At 44.0% G+C, this 22083-nt stretch overlaps 1 protein-coding gene across 1 annotated transcript in view; it reads left to right on the plus strand.

The window, feature by feature from the left end:
* The first annotated feature begins 73 nt into the window (after positions 1–73).
* Positions 74–22083, plus strand: part of SSTR3 (somatostatin receptor 3) — a 65094-nt gene continuing 43084 nt past the window's right edge. Inside the window, exon 1 of the mRNA XM_077452244.1 lies at positions 74–1035. The gene's annotated coding sequence lies outside the window, so the exon portion shown is untranslated. The remainder of the gene's footprint in view (positions 1036–22083) is intronic.

Here is a 22083-nt window from a genome sequence, read left to right on the forward strand (position 1 = left end):
TTTTAAATACTTTTTTATGACTTTTCTGGACGCACATGTACAAGCTATAGGTTATTTTTGAAAAAGCAGAGGCTTGCAGTGTTTTTTTTTTGCAGCAAGTGTTTGCTGGACCATGTAATAGATATGTAATTAGTGATATAGGATGATGTGTCTATCTCCCCTAGATGGCTGCTGTATAAGTACAAGCTATGGGTGCATTGGTATGTGTGTCAGCAGTGAGTAGGGGTTAGCAGAGGAGAGGGATATGAATGGGGCAGGATGGATGCATGCGGAAAAATGAATGAGGTAGAGAGGGGGAGAATGAGTGTGAGGAATGACGCAGTGAAGTGGGGGAGGTCACTCCATGACTCCCATTAACTCACTATCTGCCACTTAACAGGGAACCTCTTTTTATATTAACTGCTTAGTGGTACAGTGGAAAGGGTTGCAGGCAGGGGGATTATTTTTTATTATTTTTTGGGTCCCTTTTTCGGGAAATAACATTTCCCCTGCCTCAGTAATGAATACTTTGAAATATGACATGTATCCACTGATGGCATCAGTGCAGAGATGCATCCAATATACAGCACAGCTAGGAAAAGAGTCAATGCATGCCTCTTCTTCATTCTTTCTTCACCTTTTTCTCAATTTCCTTTTTTTAAATGTTCACTCTTTCTTTGTGTCCATCCCTCTCTCTCCCTATGTATTTATAGCTTTCTCTCCCTCACTCCCACTCACTCCCCCTCTCTCCACCTTCTCAGCCCCTGATTGGTTTGCAACCTGTGTGCCACTGTCAGACAAATCCTTGATACGGGGAGATAGAGACACAGGGAGACTGAAACAGAGCGAACAGGTTAAAAGCACAGAAAGAAGGAGCGTGAAATTGGAGAGCCAGTAGAGGCACCCGGGGGAAAAAAAAGCACCTGTACAGGTGAAACTGACCCAAGCAAGTCATCAGGGGCTGCAAAGAACACCTCTGCCTACTTGCAAGAAGCACCCAACTGTTTTGTTTCCCAATTAGTGAGCCACATCTGATATAGGAGAGACCTTGCACAGGTATGTGGAAGTAATATATAAAATTCTTGCACCATATTGATGAACTTGCCTTCACTTAAATATTTAGAATTCTCTTAAAACAAAGTGTAATTAGACTCATGAGCTAGCAGCAATTAAGTTAATTAACACCAATGCCTTGGGTTACTGCACATCACTAAATACAGCTATTACTATATTAGTCTTTATATGATCTTTGTATTTCCATGCTTTCCACGACCGTAAGCGGCAGTTCTTGTCTATCCTTGTATTTGTCAGGCAACACACTTCTGCATCTGCATTGTAAAGTCATGTTGAATATATGAGATATTAATCTGTGTTTGCCTTTTGTATCTGCAACCTGCTCATAAAATGAGATTAGGGGTCCTTAGCGTGCTGCACTTTGACCCCCATATGAATTGCGTGACCCTGTTTTTCTTATACCTGCTATGATTCATCGCTTTTCTATCTCTCATTATTCTTTACAATATATCAGACTTTGTAAGACAGTGCAAAAAAAACTGTGATGATGCTGGAGGTGATGTTACCAATAGCAACTGGTCAGATTTAGCTCATTAAAATATTATTTAGGATCGTTTTTTGGGGGGATGAATGCACTTTTTGTACTTTACTGTATATTTAATAAGCCTGTATGTAGGAACCTATACTCCCCATACAAGTTTTTATTGCAGCATTTCACCCCTTTACTCTGTATAAGACTTTTCATTTTTGGTGAATCTCATTGTTTATGGCCACTTATCATTGTCATTGAGAACAACATGAACTTACTGCCTTTTTTACTGCCTCTTACCATTATAATACTCTATGTCCCTTTATACAGCGCTGTTTCATTTTATGTCACTTTGTGCCTTTGCATACATTGCTTGCTCAGTCTGCGTCACTGTATGTGTCACCGTCCTTGAGTCTTCTTTGGTATATAAATATCTCTTTTGCCTTCTTTATGTAATGTTGTACATTGTATTAACCTGCCTATGTCCCTTTTGTGTGCCACTGGATTTGCTCCCCTGTGAATGTTCCTGTGCCCTGTATGAGTACATTAGGTATTTTAACATCTAATCTAGTTGTGGTAGAGTTAAAACGAGTCAGGAAGTTAATTATCACTCAGTGTCCGGTCACACAGTGACACAAACCATGGGACACACATACATGTGAAATGACTGATAAAGATTGGGAGGAAAAAAATAACCCTTGTGATGCCGGTCCGCAACTATAATTGATGAGATTAGACTAATAAAGACTTTTGTTACCCACGGCATGTCATGCTAATGAAGAATAATTAGCATTGATTAGACTGGACTGAGTTACAAGGAGGATGATTTACTTTTTGTATGCAGTTTTACACCACATAGAGCTGTGATAGAGATTATTGAGTGACTGCCATCATATAGGAAAGAGATGCATCAGATTGGAATGTTCCTTTAAATTCTCTATTGTTCTCTATTCATTGTGTAGAAAAATGTAGGAACCTCTTTTGGCAATGGGAAAATCATTTGACATGCTTGAAACAAACAATGCATGTCAAAAGAAAAAAGTTCTTGCAAAGAGGTATTTCAGAAATGAAAAAATTTATGGGACTTATGAAACACCGGACCAACCTAAGAGCACTACGTCTTCAAAGGGGGGGGGGGGGGGGCATTATGTCTATTGAGGGCCAAACCTACCTAAAGTGGTTTTAAACCTCAGACATGAAATATTAAGAAAAGAACACACAAACGCCTATTGCATTAAACCAAATAGCCAAATTAATACAAACAACAGAAGTGATATGCAAGACAATCACTGATGGTCAATGAACGTGGCAATGGATGACCACACAATTGGCGTTGTCGGCAGGCTAACGGGTTTCAGGGAGGCATCCCCTTCCTCGGGACTCAAACGAGTTTTTGAGCTCTGAGGAATGTTGATCAGAGATTGACCATCAGAGAGTGTTTTGCTTATCATTTGTTGTTTGTGAGTATTAATTTGGCTATTTGGGCTCTCCAACAAACCTTGGATAATGCCAGTGGCGGCTGGTGCTCAATTTTCTTGGGGCGGGGCGGCCAGCAGCCTCCCCAGCCAGCCAACAAACTGTACATCACCCCTCCAGAGCTTGCTAGCTCAATCGCCGCTCCCGCTGGTGCTCCATCACTGCATCACTCGCCCATCACCTGCCAGGCCCCTCATCAGCCCCTGCGCTTACCTGGTGGCTTCCCCCCTGCGTCCCCTCTCAAGTCCCAGCAGTCGATTCTCCTCCCGGCCAATCAGGACTTAGGACCTGCGACCAGTTGGGTCTTAGGACTCCAAGCCAATCGAGTCTCAAGACCCGCTTCCTGATTGACTGGGAGGAGAAACAGAAAGACAATAGCGACATTGTGGTCAGTTTTTTGGTTGTGCTGGGAGTACAGCCTGCCTGTCCTCTAGTGGCCAAGATCTGTGCTGACACCCCCCCCCCCCCCCCCACAATTCACTGGGAAAATTCACATATAGAAGTATAATTCGTAAACTAGAACAGCTGGGGTTCATTATTTTTTTATGTTTAAATCCCTGAGGACCACCATGCCTGGTCTAAAACTGGCTATACACTATTACAGTGGTGGCCGCTCCTTAGGGGCGCAGCCCCCCTAATCCATGCACTCAGCCCCTAAACTCCATGCAGGGTGCTGGACACATTGAATCCAATCGTTTTTTTTTTAAGCACGTGATTAGAGCACTGAGCCCTGAACCCACCCTGTTTTGTGACATTAGCAAATTATTATTCGCTAATGTCTTCCTGTTTCTCCTCCTGGTCAATCAGGAAGCGGGTCCTGAGACCCCCTATGTCCGAGAGTCCTAAAATTCCATTGGCCGAGAGTCCTAAGACCTGATTGGCCGGGAGGAGAAGCGATGGCCAGGACACGGAGGAGATGGAGGGGGAAGCCACAGCCATGACCTGCATGGGGTAAGTGCAGGGCAAATGGGGATCTGGCAGACTGGAGGGCGAGTGAGCCGACAACCAGGGGGAGTGTGGCAATGGTGTGCAGTGGCAGGCTCCAGTGACGCGGGGAGTTTGGTGGGGGGTGGTGGGCTGGATTGACGGGGGGGGGATGTGTGTGGTCAGGTCTGTCTCATGCCTCTCCCTCCAACCGATGGAGCACCAGCCAACACTGCATTATTATCTTTTTTTGTTCTGCCTGCTGAAGTTGTCCAGCAGATGGACCAATTGTCCAGCTGGGCTATTTTATGCTGGAAGCCACTGACAGCAGCTGTTAGAATACCCAAACCACAATTGCATCTGATTGTATGCAGCTGATGTACACCAGACAAATCTCCACTCGGCTCCTTTGAATTTTTTAATTGACAGGGTCTCCCATTAAGCAAAATTCCAACAGTGTATGGCCAGCTTTAGATGCACTGAGCTAGGTATTAGTGATAGAGTACAAAAAGCAATGGTGATGTGCAAGTGTGCTATTCCAAAGCTTTCTTTTTTACATTTCCTCAGTCAGAACACTGACATTACCCTTGCTTTTTTAAGGGTTCTTAAGGGTTCTGCACTTAATTCCATAAGGCTGCTAAAGCAGATGCTGCTAGAGTGATTGCTATAGAGTGGCCATACACTGTTTAAATTTTGCTTAGTGGGTCACCCTGTTGGTCCTTACCCACATGCCACCCTTTGATTGATTAATCAGTTGAGCTGGGCTGAGAACTGTTTGCTGAACAGAGGCTGAATCCAATCAGATGCAGTTGCTGTTTAAGTGTTCTGACAGCCGCTGCTTTTGGCTGTCAATATAAAATAGCCTAACAGGGGAATTCGGATGAATTATGCAGGCTCAACCAAAAAATATAATAGTGTATAGCCAGCTTTAGTCCAGGCATAACAAGCTGTTGTTAAATTGGCTGCATTCAGCCCTCTTGCTCCTTTGTATGGGCTCCCGTGGCTTAAACATAAAAAATAATGCATCCCAGATGTTATATAATTAATAAATTACATTTTCTTACATGAATTGTGCTGCTAAATACATCAGGAATTTTTTTATGGCTCCTTTGTCTGGAATTAAACATGGTAAGTTATAATTTTTACTAATGTAAAGTTCTGAAGTGCTACAATTTTTTCCTAGTATAGCCAAGTGCTGGGCTACAACAACATGGAGAATGAGCCAATGCCCTTTGTTGCTCTACTTTCTACTGTAATGCTGATGTTATGCTGCAATATCCTCTCCAACCAGCAGGGGGAGAGCCATAGTCAAACCAGCCTGGGAGCTGTAGTTCAAGATAGCAGCCATACAATGGGGCCAGTGGTAAAAGTGCCGAGGTGCAGGGGGAGTGGTGAAATGGCTTTTACTGAACTGCCTCGCAAAACTTTACTCTCTTGGCACTAAAGATTCAGGGAATACACACCTGCAGCCACTGACAAATTGTAGCAAGGCTGACCTAGGGATCGAGTGGAGGCCCAGGAAGAGATAGATGCCCTTGATGCACATCAATGACCACAGTGATTGTACCACACAATTGCTACAGAGGGATTGGAATGTCATCTCACCCACTGCTGAATTCCATAGGCATTGAATAGGGAGAGTGCAGGGCACCCCATTCTCCAGCCAAGCTCTCCAGCCAAGCCAAGCTCACAGCCGTATCGCAAGGACTGGTGAGAGGGCTCATCGCCCATCATTCGCATTATTAGCAGGAACTAAGTAATTTTAGTCAAGGCAATAAATATAACGCATCCACACTTTACCTTACCTGCGTTTATACTCTCCTGGACATTGCATCTCTACTATATACACTATTAAACAAAATGTTTTAGGCAGGTGTCAAAAAGTTCCAGAAATACAGAACAGAAGAGAAATCCAAATCAAATCAATATTTGGTATGACCACCCTTTGCTTTCAAAACAGCATCAATTCTTTTAGGTACATTTGCATATTTTTGAAGGAGCAGGTAAGCTATTCCAAACATCTTGGAGAACTAACCACAGATCCCTGCATTAAAGACACCATCGATCCTAACCAAATCTCCAACTCTATTTGCAGAAATGAAGCCCCAAACCTCCACTGCGCTTCACTGTTGCCTAATCTCATTATTGTACTGCTCTTTAGCCCTTTTGCGAACAAACTGCCTCCTACTAAAGTCAAATATTTTGATTCATCAGTCCAAAGCACCCTAAAGCCGCGTACACACGTAGCCGTCTGTCCGACGTACTTAGTCTGGCGGACGTCCGCCAAACTGTCGGAATTTTCGCACGGGCTACTTGCCCACACACGGCACTTTTTCAGCGGACTAATACGGCGTACTAAGTCCGCCGTACTTTCGAAATGAACGGACTCGCCCACACACGCGGAGGAAAGTCCGCTCATTTCGAGCGCGTCTCCAGGTAGGCGGGGCCCGCGAACGAGATGTCGCTGGCCCCGCCCCCTGGTATGGACTTAAAGGGGAACCCCCAACGCCGGAAAAAATCGGCGTGGGGGTCCCCCCCAAGTCCACAACAGACCCTTGTCCGAGCACGCTACCCGGCCGGCCCTCAACATGGGGGGTGCCTTGGGGAAGGGGGGGGCCGCACGGCCCCCCCACCCCAAAGCACCTTGTCCCCATGTTGATGAGGACAAGGGCCTCTTCCCGACAACCCTGGCCGTTGGTTGTCGGGGTCTGCGGGCGGGGGGCTTATCGGAATCCGGGAGCCCCCTTTAATAAGGGGGCCCCCGGATACCGGCCCCCCACCCTATGTGAATGAGTTTGGAGTACAATGTACCCCTACCCATTCACCTGTAAAATAAAAGTACAAAAAAAACACAACACACAAGATAAAATACTTTATTGCACAGCTCCGGGGGTCTTTCGTCTTCGGGGGTCTTCTCGCTGGACTCCTCCGCTATCTTCTTGTAGCTCTTTTGCTAGTGGAGGAGTCCGGCTTTCTTCCTCGCGGCCGGCCTCTTCTCCCGACTTCGGGGGTCTTGTCCCCCTCTTCGGTTCTTCTGCCGGGCCACCGCGCCTTCTTATAGCTCTTTTACAGGCGGTGGCCCGGTCTTCTGTCGTCGCTGCCGCCTTCCGTTCTTCTTCTTATTCTTCTCGGGCCGATTCGGCGTTGGGGTTCCCCTTTAAGTCCATACCAGGCGGCGGGGCCAGCGACGTCTCCTTCGCGGGCCCCGCCTACCTGGAGACCCGCTCGAAATGAGCGGACTTTTCTCCGGGCGGGAAAAGTCTGCTCATTTCAAAAGTACGGCGGACTGGCATACACACGGCCGGATTGTCCGCCGAAATGCGAGTACGGCGGGCAGATTGTTGTGCAAACCGAAATTCTAAGTCCGCCGTACTGTCGGGTCAAAAAAGTATGAAGGAGGCTACACACGGGGGGATTGTTTGGCGGACTTGAGTTTGCCGGACTTTTCCACCGGATTGTTTGATCGTGTGTACGCGGCATAACTATCACCCTCATTAGCCTTGTTACCACGTCGGAGGTATGGCTTTATGGCTGCAATTCTTCTATGAAGACCACCTCTGGCCAGACTTCTCTGGACAGTAGATGGTTGTACCTGGGCGCCACTGGTTTCCACCAGTTCTGTGCAGATGGCACTGCTGGACATCTTCACATGTCAAAGGGAAGTAAGCATGATGTGTCTTTCATCTGCTGCATTAAAGTGGTAGTAAACCATCAGCTGTTTTTTTTTTACCCTGTACTTAAGTTAAGTTATAACTTACGTTATAATCTGCTAGTATGCATTGCAAACCATGAATGTTTAGGAGATATTTACAGTACCTATAGGTAAGCCTTATTATAGCTTATTATATACCACTGCGTTGCAGTGGTGTGCGGCATGGTGCTCTGAAAAACAGTGGTGCAAGCACTACATTTTTTCATTGCAGCACAGCCTGAGGCACCACCTCACGCCACTTGGGGGCCAATTGAATTTTACGAAATGTCTCTATGACATTTCAATAAAGTTTGTTTTAAAAACAAGGACTGAAGCAGTACAGAGCGAGGATTCCTGCTGAATTTCTCTGCACACCAGCCGCCACGTTATATAGCAATGGGAGGTGTGAATGGACCTTAAAATGTTTGCACAGTACTGTATGTTGCACCATTACCACTCTATATTGTATGCTGGTTTGTTAGGATGGCCAATTAGTGTACCAACTCTTCTTAAAGGGTCCCAATTATAGCAGACAGAAGAAGGGTTTAAAGGACTGTTCCTTCTGTTTAATCATACAACAACCCCCTTTTTGTTCCCCTTTTCCATTTCTGTAATTTCCTCGTGAACAATGCGAACCAGTCAGTCTAGGCCTAGCATAACTTCCAATAATGTACTCTGGCAGTAAAGTTCCTCTACTTTTTATGTTGATCTAAACACCAAACATCATCCTATGCTTAGTCTTTGCCACTCACGATTCTGTATACTAAAAAGTGTTACTATCACCATACCTCCCAACTTTCTGAGATGGGAATGAGGGACAACTATTAGCAAAAGTACATAGGTATAGGACACACACCCTGCCACGCCCCCCCTAAAGGGGAATTGTACAAAGGAAATAGATTGTTTAAACCCACAAGTGCTTTTTTACCACTACTAATTCCCATTATACTGGCTTTTGGAATTTACAAATGCAGCAATTTAGAAATTGGATGAAAGGTTCAGCATTGTCAAACACTTTTCGATAGATAAATAGTGCATTTTATATACATCGATATAGATTAGACCAAAATGAGGGACAAATGAGGAAGAAAGAGGGACAGAGGGACATTGCTCCAAATCAGGGACAGTCTCTCAAAAATCAGGGACAGTCCCTCGAAAATCAGGGACAGTCCCTCGAAAATCAGGGACAGTCCCTCAAAATCAGTGACAGTTGGAAGCTATGCTACCACCATTGATTTAACTGTATGCTTACTTTGTTACCAACTTTGTTTAGTGACAATGCCTGCTTCTTTAATGAGGTATAGGGCTGCATTCGGACCTGAGCATATCGTTTTCAGGCAGAAAGTTGCATGTTTTTACTGCTTTATTGCCATTATTTTGCCACGATTTTGTACAGGTCAAAAGGTCACCAATGTAAACAGCAGAAAAATGCCTGTAATCTGCTCAAAAAGAAGCTCATGTACTTTTTTGAGTTTCAGGTGTTTTGCTTCAGACGACAGAACGCTCATATGTGAACAGGGGCCATTTAAATGAATGGGATTTTATTTTTTGGGTGTTTTTGAACTTTTGGGATGAGCATTTTTATGAGTGTTTTACAAGTTGAAAACGCTCAGGTGTGAATGCTGCCTTACTGCTATTTTCAGGTGATTTTCTGTGACATTGCATGTTTATACATTCAACATAGTGGGGGTTATTTACTAAAGGAAAATCCACTTTGCGCTCCAAGTGCACTTGAAAGTGGACTGACAGTGCGCTTGGAAGTGCAGTCGCTGTAGATCCGAGGGGGACATGCAAGGAGGATAAAAAAAAGCATTTTAGCTTGCACATGATTGGATGATAAAAACAGCAGAGCTTCCACTCATTTCAGATCTACCCCTTAAATTTAGAGCGACTGTACTTCCAAGTGCACTTGTAGTGCAAAGTGGATTTTCCTTTCGTAAATAACCCCGAATGTGTCAGAGGGGCTCAGGTTCTTGAGGAGGTTGAGACAAGGAACAAGGGACTTATTCTGTCCAGGGGCTTCTACGATTATAGCGTTACACTAGATTTACAGTGCCTTGAAAAAGTATTCAGACCCCTTGAAATCTTAGCCCTTGTACACACGGTCGGAGATTCCGACGGAATGTGTCTGATCGGACCGTTTTGTCGGATATTCCGACTGTGTGTGGTCTACATCGGTCTATCTGACGGACCAAGTTTTCCAACTTGTTGGTAAAATTTTACGACAAAATGCTCCGATCAGACATACTCCAATCATGTGTAGAGAATTCCGATCGGACAAAGTGCCAAGCATGCTCAGATCAAATTCCTACACCAAAGCTATTGGCTACTAGCCTGAACGTAGTCCCGTCGTAACGAAATTACGTCATCACATTGGATTTTCCAACAACTTTGTCCGACCGTGTGTATGCAACAGTTACGAACAAAATCCAACGGATTTGGTTGTCGGAATCTCCGACCGTGTGTACAAGGGCTTACACATTTTATTACAACCAAAAACATAAATGTTTTTTATTGAGTTTTTCTCTGATAGACCAAAACAAATTTGCACATAATTGTGAAGTGGAAAGAAAAATGGTTTTAAATTTTTTTTTTTTTACAAATAAATATCTGAAAAGTGTGGCATGCAATTGTATTCAGCCCCCTTTATTCTGATACCCCTAACTAAAATCTAGTAGTACCAATTGCCTTCAGAAGTCACCTAATTACTAAATAGAGTCCACCTGTGTGTAATTTAAAGGGTAACTCCACTTTCGTGGGGAAAACAAAATAGCATATAAAGAAAGAAGAATATAGCACATATACTTGTGACACTAATCATATTGTGACTGAATGTTATTAAAAATTACCTTTCCTTTTCAATCTGCAGCCGCTGTAATTTTCTGAGAATACATTGCAATATGGCTACATGGAGTTGTTCTGTACACAGAGTTTGTACTGACCACTCCCCAGAAATATAATTTCCTGCTTGTGCGATTGGCTCACCAATTTTCCCAGAAGTCAGATTTCAGGCATCCCCTGCAACAAAAATGTCATTTTGGAGAGATGCTAGGAGCACATCTAAAGGGATGCAGGCTCAGCAGATTTCCTCATTAGTGCCCAGAAGCTGCTCATCTGACAGTTAATTATGAAACCACTCCCATTAGACCCACTCATGACACACACAAACACACATGGATTACTTCAGAATAACAAAAGGTAGGAATCTGCAACAAAGGTTGTTATAATCCATGGAATGTACAGAGATCACCCAGAGATGAATGTTTTTTTTTTCTCAACAAAAGTGGAGTTACGCTTTAATCTCAGTATAAATACATCTGTTCTGTGAAACCCCCAAAGGTTTGTTAGAGAACCTTAGTGAACAAACAGCATCATGAAGGCCAAGGAAAACACCAGACAGGTCAGGGATAAAGTTGTGGAGAAGTATAAAGCAGGGTTATGTTATAAAAAAATATCCCAAGCTTTGAACATCTCACGGAGCACTATTCAATCCATCATCCGAAAATGGAAAGAGAATGGCACAACTGCAAACCTACCAAGACATGGCCATCCACCTAAACTGACAGGCTGGGCAAGAAGAGCATTATTCAGAGAAGCAGCCAAGAGGACCATGGTAAATCTGGAGAAGCTGCAGAGATCCACAGCTCAGGTGTGAGAATCTGTCCACAGGACAACTATTAGTCGTGTACTCCACAAATCTCGCCTTTATGGAAGAATGGCAAGAAGAAAGCCATTGTTGAAAGAAAGCCATAAGAAGCCCTGTTTGCAGTTTTCGAGAAGCCATGTGGGGGACACAACAAACATGTGGAAAAAGGTACTCTATTCAGATGAGACCAGAATTGAAGCAAAACGCTATGTGTGGTGGACAGTGATGTACGTAACTCAGTTAAAATAAACAGAGTTACTTAACGCAGTTACTTTAGAGGGTAACGAGTAATCTAACTGATTAGTCTTCCCCTCATGGCAACGCCGTTCCCATTACTTGGGCAGCGTTACCGCAATTACATCCTGTCTGGACCGCCCCATTCCGCCCTGCCTATCCAGAGAGAGAGAATGTAGGGAGGCGGGGCGGACACTGAAAAATGAAGTCAGCTCAGCAGTTCGGCGGACAAACTGCCCTTCTGTGTGCTAGTCTGCTGGACTTTTGAAATGAACGGAGTTGCCCATACACAGAGTAAAGTCCGTTAATTTTGAACGTGACTCCAGGTAGACGGGACTAGCGAAGGAAGTGAATGTCGCTGCCTTCATCTGCGAGATTGACACCTCGCAAGCCCCGTCGCCTGGTATGGATTTAAAGGGGAACCCCTATGCCAAAAAAATGACGTGGGGGTCCCCGCAAAGTTCATAGCAGGCCCTCATCTGAGCAAACAGCCCGGCCGGTCAGGAAAGGGGATGGGGACGAGCGAGCGCCCCCCCCCCGAACCGTACCAGGCCGCGTGCCCTCAACATGGGGGGGTGCTTTGGGGAAGGGAGGGCCCAGCGGTCCCCCCACCCCAAAGCACCTTGTCCCCATGTTGATGAGGGCAAGGGCCTCTTCCCGACAACCCTGGCCATTGGTTGTTGGGGTCTGTGGGCAGGGGGCTTATCAGAATCCGGGAGCCCCCTTTAATAAGGGGGCCCCCAGATTCCGGCCCCCTACCCTATGTGAATGGGTATGGGGTACGATGTACCCCTACCCATTCACCTAAGGAAAAAAGTGTTAATAAAAAAACACAACACAGGTTTTTAAAGTACTTTATTAGACAGCCCTGGGGGTCTTCTCGCCGGGCTCCTCCGCTATCTTCTGCTCTTTTACCGCTAGCTCTTGTACTAGCGGAGAAGCCCAGCTTTCTCCTTCGTCGCCACCGCCATCCGGGGGTCTTCTTCCGACTTCGGGGGTCTTGTCCCACTCTTCACTTCTTCTGTCAGGCCTCCACTATCTTCTTACAGCTCTTTTACTACCATTGGCCTGGTCTTGTCGCTGCCTTCTTCTTCTTCTTCCTTCCAATGTTGACACAATGCCCTCTCCGGCCGTAATGGCAGGGATGCGTTGTGCGGTGACTTATATAGGCATAAGGGGCGGGGTTGTTTTGGCAAAACTAGAGTCATAGGGCAATACAGCAGTTCACAGATTTAAAGTTAACACACAAAGAAGCAAGGCAATAACAATACAATGCAATTAACTCTAGTGCCTACTGTACAAAGTGAGGCTACATATGTACTGCAGTACCAAGAGCGTTGACATGGAATTTTACAACAATATCTCTCTAACTGGGAGATCATGTTCGAAGTGACTTCAGATAGCTACCAATAATACGACAAGCTAGTTCACCTAAGAGCTCTCAGTCAGCAGAGTATAGGTCTTAAAGTCTAGCAATTCTCCTGCACACCAGTGCTGCTACCAGATAGACACTTGGATCTAATTGGTCCTTGGATATATCTTCTTCCAGCTTAATTGACATCCTTTACATTGGCACGCAAAGAGGGTGATGACCAGATAGCAAGGATAACTTGCCACAAATTTGTGGCAGTGTTGAATTGTAGGTCTGTTAACTTGTTGCACATTTTCGCTGACATATTGTACATATGCAGAGCACTTGAAGCACAAGTTCCAGTTGACACTTTTCCAATTTGTAGGAAATTTGCGTGGCAAGTCTGTAGCAAGAGCAAAGTTGCAGTGGTAAGTCTACAGTAGGGATGAGCTCGGTGTTCGATTCGAACGCATGTTCGACTTGGACATCGGCCGTTCGTCTGTTTGGCGAATTCAGAACTTTGTGGACAGTTCGCACCAAATTCGTGTGGCACGAATGGTCCACAATGCACTACGCCATCGCAGTGCATTGCTGGCTCATGATTGGCCAAGCATGCACTGTGACCCCGCATGCTTGGCCAATCACAGCGCCGGCAGCTAGGAGAGCCAATTATAGCTCAGGGGGTTTAGTACACGCCCCACACTATATAAGACCGCCAGCGCTGAGGCCTTGTGTAGCGTGTTGGCGTGCATGGAAAGTGCTAGATATGCAGGGACAGCCATCTGCAGGAGTTAGTGGGTGTTGTGTGCCTCCAGCGCAGTATACACCTGTATCTACCCTTTATTGCTGTTGCTCTCTAATACAGCCATCTGCAGGAGTTAGTGGGTGTTGTGTTCCTCCAGCGCAGTATACACCTGTATCTACCCTTTATTACTGGTGTTCTCTAATACAGGCATCTGCAGGAGTTAAAGTGAGTGTTGTGTGCCTCCAACACAGTATACACCTGAAGATACCCCTTATTTCTGGTGTTGTCTGTTGCATAGCTTGCATATTAGCCTTTAAAATTAGCACTTTTGATTTTGAATGTTCAAGTCCCATAGACTTTAATAGGGTTCTAAAGTTTGTACGAATTTTAGGTCCGTTCGAAGGTTCTGGTACGAACTGAACCGGGGGGGTGTTCGGCTCATCCCTAGTCTACAGCAAGAACATGAAAGTTTAGCCACAGTGACCCCTGTTTTGGGATGACTATTGTACAACATAACTGAACCAGAACTTGCAGCAGACTTTCAGAATGTTTGCAAAGAAAGTTGACCTGGAGTCATGCAATGTGGACTTGTTGCAATTGTGCAACAAACTTGTGAAGCGTGACAAGTCTAGCAATAACTTAGTAAGTCATTTTCAAACTTGCAGCACAAGTGCTTGCTATCTGAGTGTTATTTTAAGGTATGAAGTCAATGGGGAAGCTCACTTTAAGATGTTAAGTTAATGGAAAAGTTCCTTAATAAAGGGTTGAACTTAGTCCGTAGGAGTGCCCTTTTAAGTTGGCTAAGTAAAGGTAAATGTTGTTGAAGCAAGGGCTCAGTTAAGAAGGAAGGTAAATGTTAATCCAGTTCAGTAATCGGGGTTCAATGGCAGCTTTAGTGTAAAAACGGTGGCAACCTACAGCAATAGATGGCAGCAATGTATTTAACTTAATTAAAACAGTGTCTAGAAGTGACTATGGCCCAAATAGGCCTGTTGTCATGAGGTACAGGACCCCCTAAAATGGTGATGCTTTTTTGGTGGTCTGGGTAAATGCACTGCTCACGATGGCTCCAGATGCTGAAGGATCTCCCCATTTGCACGTAGAAGTTTTTTTAACTTCATGCATAGAATGCATGAATGCAAAAAAGCCCTCAGCCTTTAAAACCACTTTAAGGCTATGGGGATGCAAAGGGATAAATGCTCCCATCTAGTGGGCAAATAGAGTTCTGCATCCTCAGTAACAATGCACAGTGTTACATGTGGTAGTCATCATTGTTTCTCCAAAGAGGAAGAATATGTTGCCAGGTATTTACTTGGAACCGTTACTAACCACATGCCATATACATGTGAGGAGGACAGATCCATCCCGTAGTGCAGACAGAAATTAGGGATTTTTAAGGTGATTTATCTCTCAGAAAATTCTAACTGACACACTATTTAATATAAAGTTTATACTATATGTCCAAACCTTAACAACAGGTTGATCATGTTAAAAACATAACAAAAGAAAAATAAGTGCTAAAAACATCCATGATATGAAAACACATATACGTAGGTAGACAGAACCCCGTATAGTGCTAGCCTAACTAAAGCCTTTTGTATGTGCATATAAATTACATGTGTGTGCTTCATACAGATCACAGGCTTAATTTGCCCATATTTGAGATTCACATACTGTATGTAGCATCTATCACGTTAAAAAGAAGTAGATGTCAAAAGCCATGGAAGAGTTTTAGTATTTCAATGTGCTTCTTCAGAAGTAGGGTGTTTGGGAAAATAAAGAAAATCAGACAAGAAGAAACATAGTACATAGATTGTACAAACACTCACAATATGGTCTGGGGTGGTCAAGAGATCACATGACAAAAAAACACATGTTCTAAGCACAATTCCTCTGCTATGCTTAAGACCTGTGTTTTTTCGTGTGACCTCTTTAGATTAACAGCTTGATTTGACTTGTGGGTATATATTTTTGTTTGTGACCCTAACAGTAACCCTTTGCATAGAAGGAATAATTTTTTTACAGACAGTTTATATTGACCACCCCAGACCATAATGTGCATTTGACCTGAAGAAGCACATTTGCAAAACATGTTGAGATATTGGAACTTTTCCACAGCTTTTGAAATCTATTTAATTTTGACATTATAGATGCTACATATGTGAATCTCAAATGTGGGTAAATTGAGCCTGTGATCAGTGTGAATCACACTAACGTGATTTACAGTATCTCACAAAAGTGAATACACCCCTCACACTTTTGTAAATATTTTATTATATCTTTTCATGTGACAACACTGAAGACATTACACTTTGCTACAATGTAAAGTAGTGAGTGTACAGCTTGTATAACATTGTAAAATTGTTATCCCCTCAAAATAACTCAACACACAGCCATTAATGTCTAAACCGCTGGCAACAAAAGTGAGTACACCCTTAGTGAAAATGTCCAAATTGGGCCCAAAAGCGTCAATATTTTGTGTGGCCACCATTATTTTCCAGCACTGCCTTAACCGTCTTGGGCATGGAGTTCACCAGAGCTTCACAGGTTGCCACTGGAGTCCTCTTCCACTCCTCCATGACGACATCATGGAGCTGGTGGATGTTAGAAACCTTGCACTCCTCCACCTTCCATTTGAGGATGCCTCACAGATGCTCAATAGAGTTTAGGTCTGGATACATGCTTGGCCAGTCCATCACCTTTTACCCTCAGCTTCTTTAGCAAGGCAGTGGTTGTCTTGGAGGTGTGTTTGGGGTCATTATCATGTTGGAATATTGCCCTGCGACCCAGTCTCCAAAGTGAGGGGATCATGCTCTGCTTTAGTATGTCACAGTACATGTTGGCATCCATGGTTACCTTAATGAACTGTAGCTCCCCAGTGCCAGTGGAATGCAGCCCCAGACCATGACACTCCCACCACCATGCTTGACTGTAGGCAAGACACACTTGTCTTTGTACTCCTCACCTGGTTGCTACCACACATGCTTGACACCATCTAAACCAAATAAGTTTATATTGGTCTCATCACACCACAGGACATGGTTCCAGTAATCCATGTCCTTAGTCTGCTTGTCTTCAGCAAACTGTTTACGGGCTTTCTTGTGCATCATCTTTAGGGGAGGCTTCCTTCTGGGACAACAGCCATGTAGTGTGCGGTGTATGGTCTGAACACCGACAGGCTGACCCCCCCCTTCAACCTCTGCAGCAATGCTTTCAACACTCATACGTCTATTCCCCAAAGACCACCACTGGATATGACGCTGAGCATGTGCACTCAACTTGTTTGGTCGACCATGGCAAGGCCTGTTCTGAGTAGAACCTGTCCTGTTAACTCGCTGTATGGTCTTGGCCATCATGCTGCAGCTCAGTTTCAGGGTTTTGGCAACCTTCTTATAGCCAAGGCCATGTTTATGTAGAGCAACAATTCTTTTTTTCAGATTCTCAGAGAGTTCTTTGCCATGAGGTGCCATGTTGAACTTCCAGTGACCAGTATGAGAGAGTGAGAGCGATAACATCAAATTTAACACACCTGCTCCCCATTCACACCTGAGACCTTATAATACTAACGCGTCACATGACACCAGGGAAGGAAAATGGCTAATTGGGCCCAATTTGGACATTTTCACTTAGGGGTGTACTCACTTTTGTTGCCAGTGATTTAGACATGAATAGCTGTGTGTTGAGTTATTTTGAGGGGACAGCAAATTTACACTGTTATACAAGCTGTACACTCACTACTTTTCATTGTAGCTAAGTGTCATTTCTTCAGTGTTGTCGCATGAAAAGATATAATAAAATATTTACAAAAATATGAGGCATGTACTCACTTTTGTGAGATACTGTATATAAGCATACAAAAGGTTGTGGTTGAGCTAGCACTATAAGGGGTTCTGTCTACTTAATTACTGGTGTCTCATATCATGGATGTTTTTTTTTCATGTTTTTAACTCGATCGACAACCCTCACATTTTTGTAAATATTTTATTATATATTTTCACTCGACCGACCTGTTGTTGAGGTTTTGTCATATAAAATAAACTTCGGATTTTTATATTAAATATTGTGTCAGTTGCAATTTTCTGAGAGACAATTCACCACCCAAATCTCTAATTTCTGTTGGCCACCCTACGGGATGGATTTTATTTATTTTTTTCTGAAAGATACACAGACTAGTGATCAGGGAGCCTTCCCTGGGTGATCTCACTGTGTTGTCACTCTGCAGAATGCAACATGGGCCTCAGTGCTTACTTGCTCCAATCTTTGTCTTCAATGTAATCCAAAAGAAGATACCTCAAAGGCACTCACAGGATACCACTCTCTAAATTTAAAAGCTGTCCAGCCAGACAGCTTTTAAAAGTTTTAACTTTTGCAGCTTTTCAGATTTTAAATAAAGACAGTTGTATGCCACAAGTGCTCTTCCATTTTCTTATTTTGTAGAATGACCAGGTGAAAATAAAGCTTAAAAAGTTAATAAATGCAGTTACTACAGCTAAGGACTGGTAAACTCCAATAATATATACAGTATCTCACAAAAGTGAGTACACCCCTCACATTTTTGTAAATATTTTATTATATATTTTCATGTGACAACACAGAAGAAATGACCCTTTGCTACAATGTAAAGTAGTGAGTGTACAGCTTGTATAACAGTGTAAATTTGTTGTCCCCTCAAAATAACTCAACTTAATGTCTAAACCTCTGGCAACAAAAGTGAATACACCCCTAAGTGAAAATGTGCAAATTGGGCCCAATTAGAATTTTTCTCTCCCCGGTGTCATGTGACTTGTTAGTGTTACACAGTCTCAGGTGTGAATGGGGAGCAGGTGTGTTAAATTTGGTGTTATCACTCTCACTCTCTCATACTTGTCACTGGAAGTTCAACTTGGCACCTCATGGGCAAGAACTCTCTGAGGATCTGAAATAAATTAATTGTTGCTCTGCATAAAGAAGGCCTAGGCCAGTGATGGCGAACCCTGGAACCCCAGATGTTTTGGAACTACATTTCCCATAATGCTCTTGCACTCTGCAGTGTAGTTCAGTATCATGGGAAATGTAGTTCCAAAACATCTGGGGTGCCAAGGTTCCCCATCACTGGCCTATGCTATAAGAAGATTGCCAAGACCCTGAAACTGAGCTGCAGCATGGTGGCCAAGACCATACAGCGGTTTAATAGGACAGGTTCCACTCAGAACTGGGCTCGCCATGGTCGACTAAAGAAGTTGAATCCATGTGCTCAGCATCATATCCAGAGGTTGTCTTTGGGAAATAGACGTATGAGTGCTGCCAGCATTACTACAGAGGTTGAATGGGTGGGGGGTCAGCCTGTCAGTGCTAAGACCATACGCCGCACACTGCATCAAATTGGTCTGCATGGCTGTCGCCCCAGAAGGAAGCCTCTTCTAAAGATGATGCACAAGAAAGCCCACAGTTTGCTGAAGACAAACAGACTAAGGACATGGATTACTGCATGCAAGCAGTCCCATTCATGTCTATTGGGATGCATCGACTGCACAGATGCAGCTGCTGGTCCCAACAACAGTCATGCGATTGCGGGTATATGTCCCTAAGTGCACACTTTTGGTGTGTACTTAGCTTGCTGCACACACTGCTCGTAGGCCTCATTCGCACTGGTGTAGCCAGATTTTAAGCCACAACAACATGATGAAGGGAACATTGCTATTTATTCATCTCTGTCCCTTCACTGTGATATTAATATTGTGCTGCACCAGTCTCCTTCTGGCCAACAGGAGGAGAGCTAAAGTCAAGTGAGTCTATAGATTTTATTGCAGAACACCAGGAACCCTGAAGGTTGTAGTCCAGGATGGCGGCTATGTTATGGATCAGCTGGCTCTCTGAACTACAGGTCCCAATAGACTATGGGCCACAAGAGAAGTCAAAAGGGGTTTTTTGTTATCTGCCTGGGAAAATGTCTTTCTTGGCACCATGGTAGTCCATGTCTACACAGCTGCCAGCTCATCGACCTGTGAGTAGGAGGCCAAGCCAGCTAGACGTGAGCTTGAGGTTGGGAGTCAATCACAGGATGTTCAAAAGCTCAGCTAGCCCTTCTGCCTTTTCTCAGTTGCCAAAGAGAGACTGGCGCATTCATCTGACTCTCCACTTTAGCTGACTAAACTGTAGAATTGTCAGAACAAAACTGGGGGGGGGGGGGGGTTCCACCGTTCGAGCCCTTTGCCGCCTACTGGAAGTTGGTGAGAGAGCCACCGGCCCAAATTTTACAATGTTAGCAGAGGCTAAATCACTGAGAGCAAGACATCTAGTGCACCCGATCCAGGCCATCCTTCTACCAAACATATACTACACTTCCACCAAGCCTATACTGAACTTCTGCTAAACATATATTGCATTTTTACCAACTCTGGGCCATGGTTGCCACAAGCTTTTACCACTTCTGACCTGCATATTTATCATTCTGGGCTAAAACTGTGTTACACTTTTACACCCATCACTGCATGGAGGCTTAAAATGACTATCATCAAGTGCCACGAAACCTGATTGATAGTGGGCAGAAGATTAACTTCAATAAGAGATATTGCTGGAAAATACCAATTCTGTTTAATTTATTTTTTCTCGTTTCAAATATTTTATTGAAAAGTCAAACAAGGTACATAGATATAAGCAGAACAGTTTGCATTAACAATCGATACAGATTATAGTTTAACAGGCTGCTACCAATTTTCGCCAAAGGGTATAGACCAAACAGTACTAAAGCGCACTCGTGAACCCTCCAGATATTAGGGTAAGCAAACAAGAAGCGTCCAAGTAAGGGGTCATAACAGAATAAAAAGGAAAAAAAAAAAAATTAACCATTTCCATTGGAGGGGAAACATGTAACAAACAGTGCTGTGGTGGCAGCAATCACATCAGGTGATTTAGTAGAGTAATGTTCCGCTGGAAGAATTTTACACATGTAACCGAGAGAGAGAAAAGAAAACAGAGGGAAAAATAGAATGAAAGGGAGAAAGGGAAATAAGAAAAAAGACATAGGACAAGAAGAGAAGCAAAGAAAGAGGAGAAAAAGGTAAGGTCGGAGGGCCCAGGCAACCCGCAGAGTCCAGACTAATAATCAGCGTGAGTTAAGGGGCCATAAGACGCGTATCAAAATCTTTTGGTAGAAAATGGTCCACCCAAGGTTGCCAAATTCTGTTAAATAAAGGGATCCTATCCAATACTATCGCTTCAATTTTAGCGTGTATCATCGCTTGAGTGATTCTATGCTTGGTCTCAGTTATATTCAGTGATGGGGTCCTCCAGGCCTTCGCAATCGTTTGTTTGGCTGCAGTCAGCACCTGAAGAAAAAGTCTATTTCGGGCTTTAGTAAGATCCTGGGGCAGGTAATTTAACAAGGCTGACGCAGGGTCTGGTGTCACAGGGTATTGCAACAATGTGGTTAGCAATTGGTAAACCGAAGACCAGAAACTTGCCACAATGGGACAGGTCCACCAGATGTGGAGGTGGGTGCCCCGCTCGTTGCAGCCCCTGAAGCAATCAGGCGAATAGCCAGGAACAAATTTAGAGATTCTAGAGGGTACCAGATACCATCGCATCAGGACCTTGTAATTTGCCTCAGACGCCACAACATTTTGCGATGAATTTTTAGTGTTGGTCCAAATATCAGACCATGATTCCGCGTCAAGGTTAAGCGACAAATCCCTGGTCCATGCGGTAGCATAGGGCGGGAGGTCTTCATCTATGTTAGAGAGGCAAGAGTATAGACATGAAATAATGCCCGGGGCATGAGGGTCAGAGGAGCATATTGATTCAAATGGGGTCATGGAGTTAAGATTAGAATCGGGGGTAATATGTGCCCGGAAAAAGTGGATTATTTGTAGATAATGAAAACATTCTGTGGGGGGCAGGTGGGCTTGTGACTGTAGGGTTGAAAATGCTGCAAGGGATCTTCTAGAGGAGAAGTCACAAACTCTAGTGAGGTTTGCTTGGGACCAGGCTGAGAAAGTGTTCGGTTCTGCAAGGGCCGGGTAAAAACTCGGATGACCCAAATATGAGAGCAGAGGGAGATGTGGGGATAGCAACTTAAAGGGAGTACACACCTTATGCCAAATCTTAAGGGAGTGGCTTGTAATGGGGTTCGTGAGTGATCTACATGCCTGTGGGGTAAGCCAAAGTAAATTGGAAACAGAGATTGGATGTGCCTCCACTGCTTCTAGACTGACCCACAGCGGGATTTCAGACTTGGCATGATATAAGGTCAATTGTGCTACCTGTGCTGCATAATAGTAATTTCGGAAGTATTGAATACCCAGGCCCCCGCGGAGTTTATGTCGAAAAAGAACAGCCTTAGAGACCCTAGGTCTAATATTACCCCATATATATCTAAAGGTTCGACTTTGTATAGCTTTATGAAAGTATAAAGGGACCATAACTGGAAGAGTTCTATATAAATACAACAACTTAGGTAACAGGGACATCTTGACAGCCGCAATGCGACCAAGCCAAGAAACACATAAGGGTTGCC

Source organism: Lithobates pipiens, unplaced genomic scaffold, assembly GCF_037356315.1.
Source record: "Lithobates pipiens isolate NorthernLeopardFrog02 unplaced genomic scaffold, aLitPip1_a1.2 Scaffold_23, whole genome shotgun sequence".
Taxonomy (NCBI): Eukaryota; Metazoa; Chordata; class Amphibia; order Anura; family Ranidae; genus Lithobates; species Lithobates pipiens.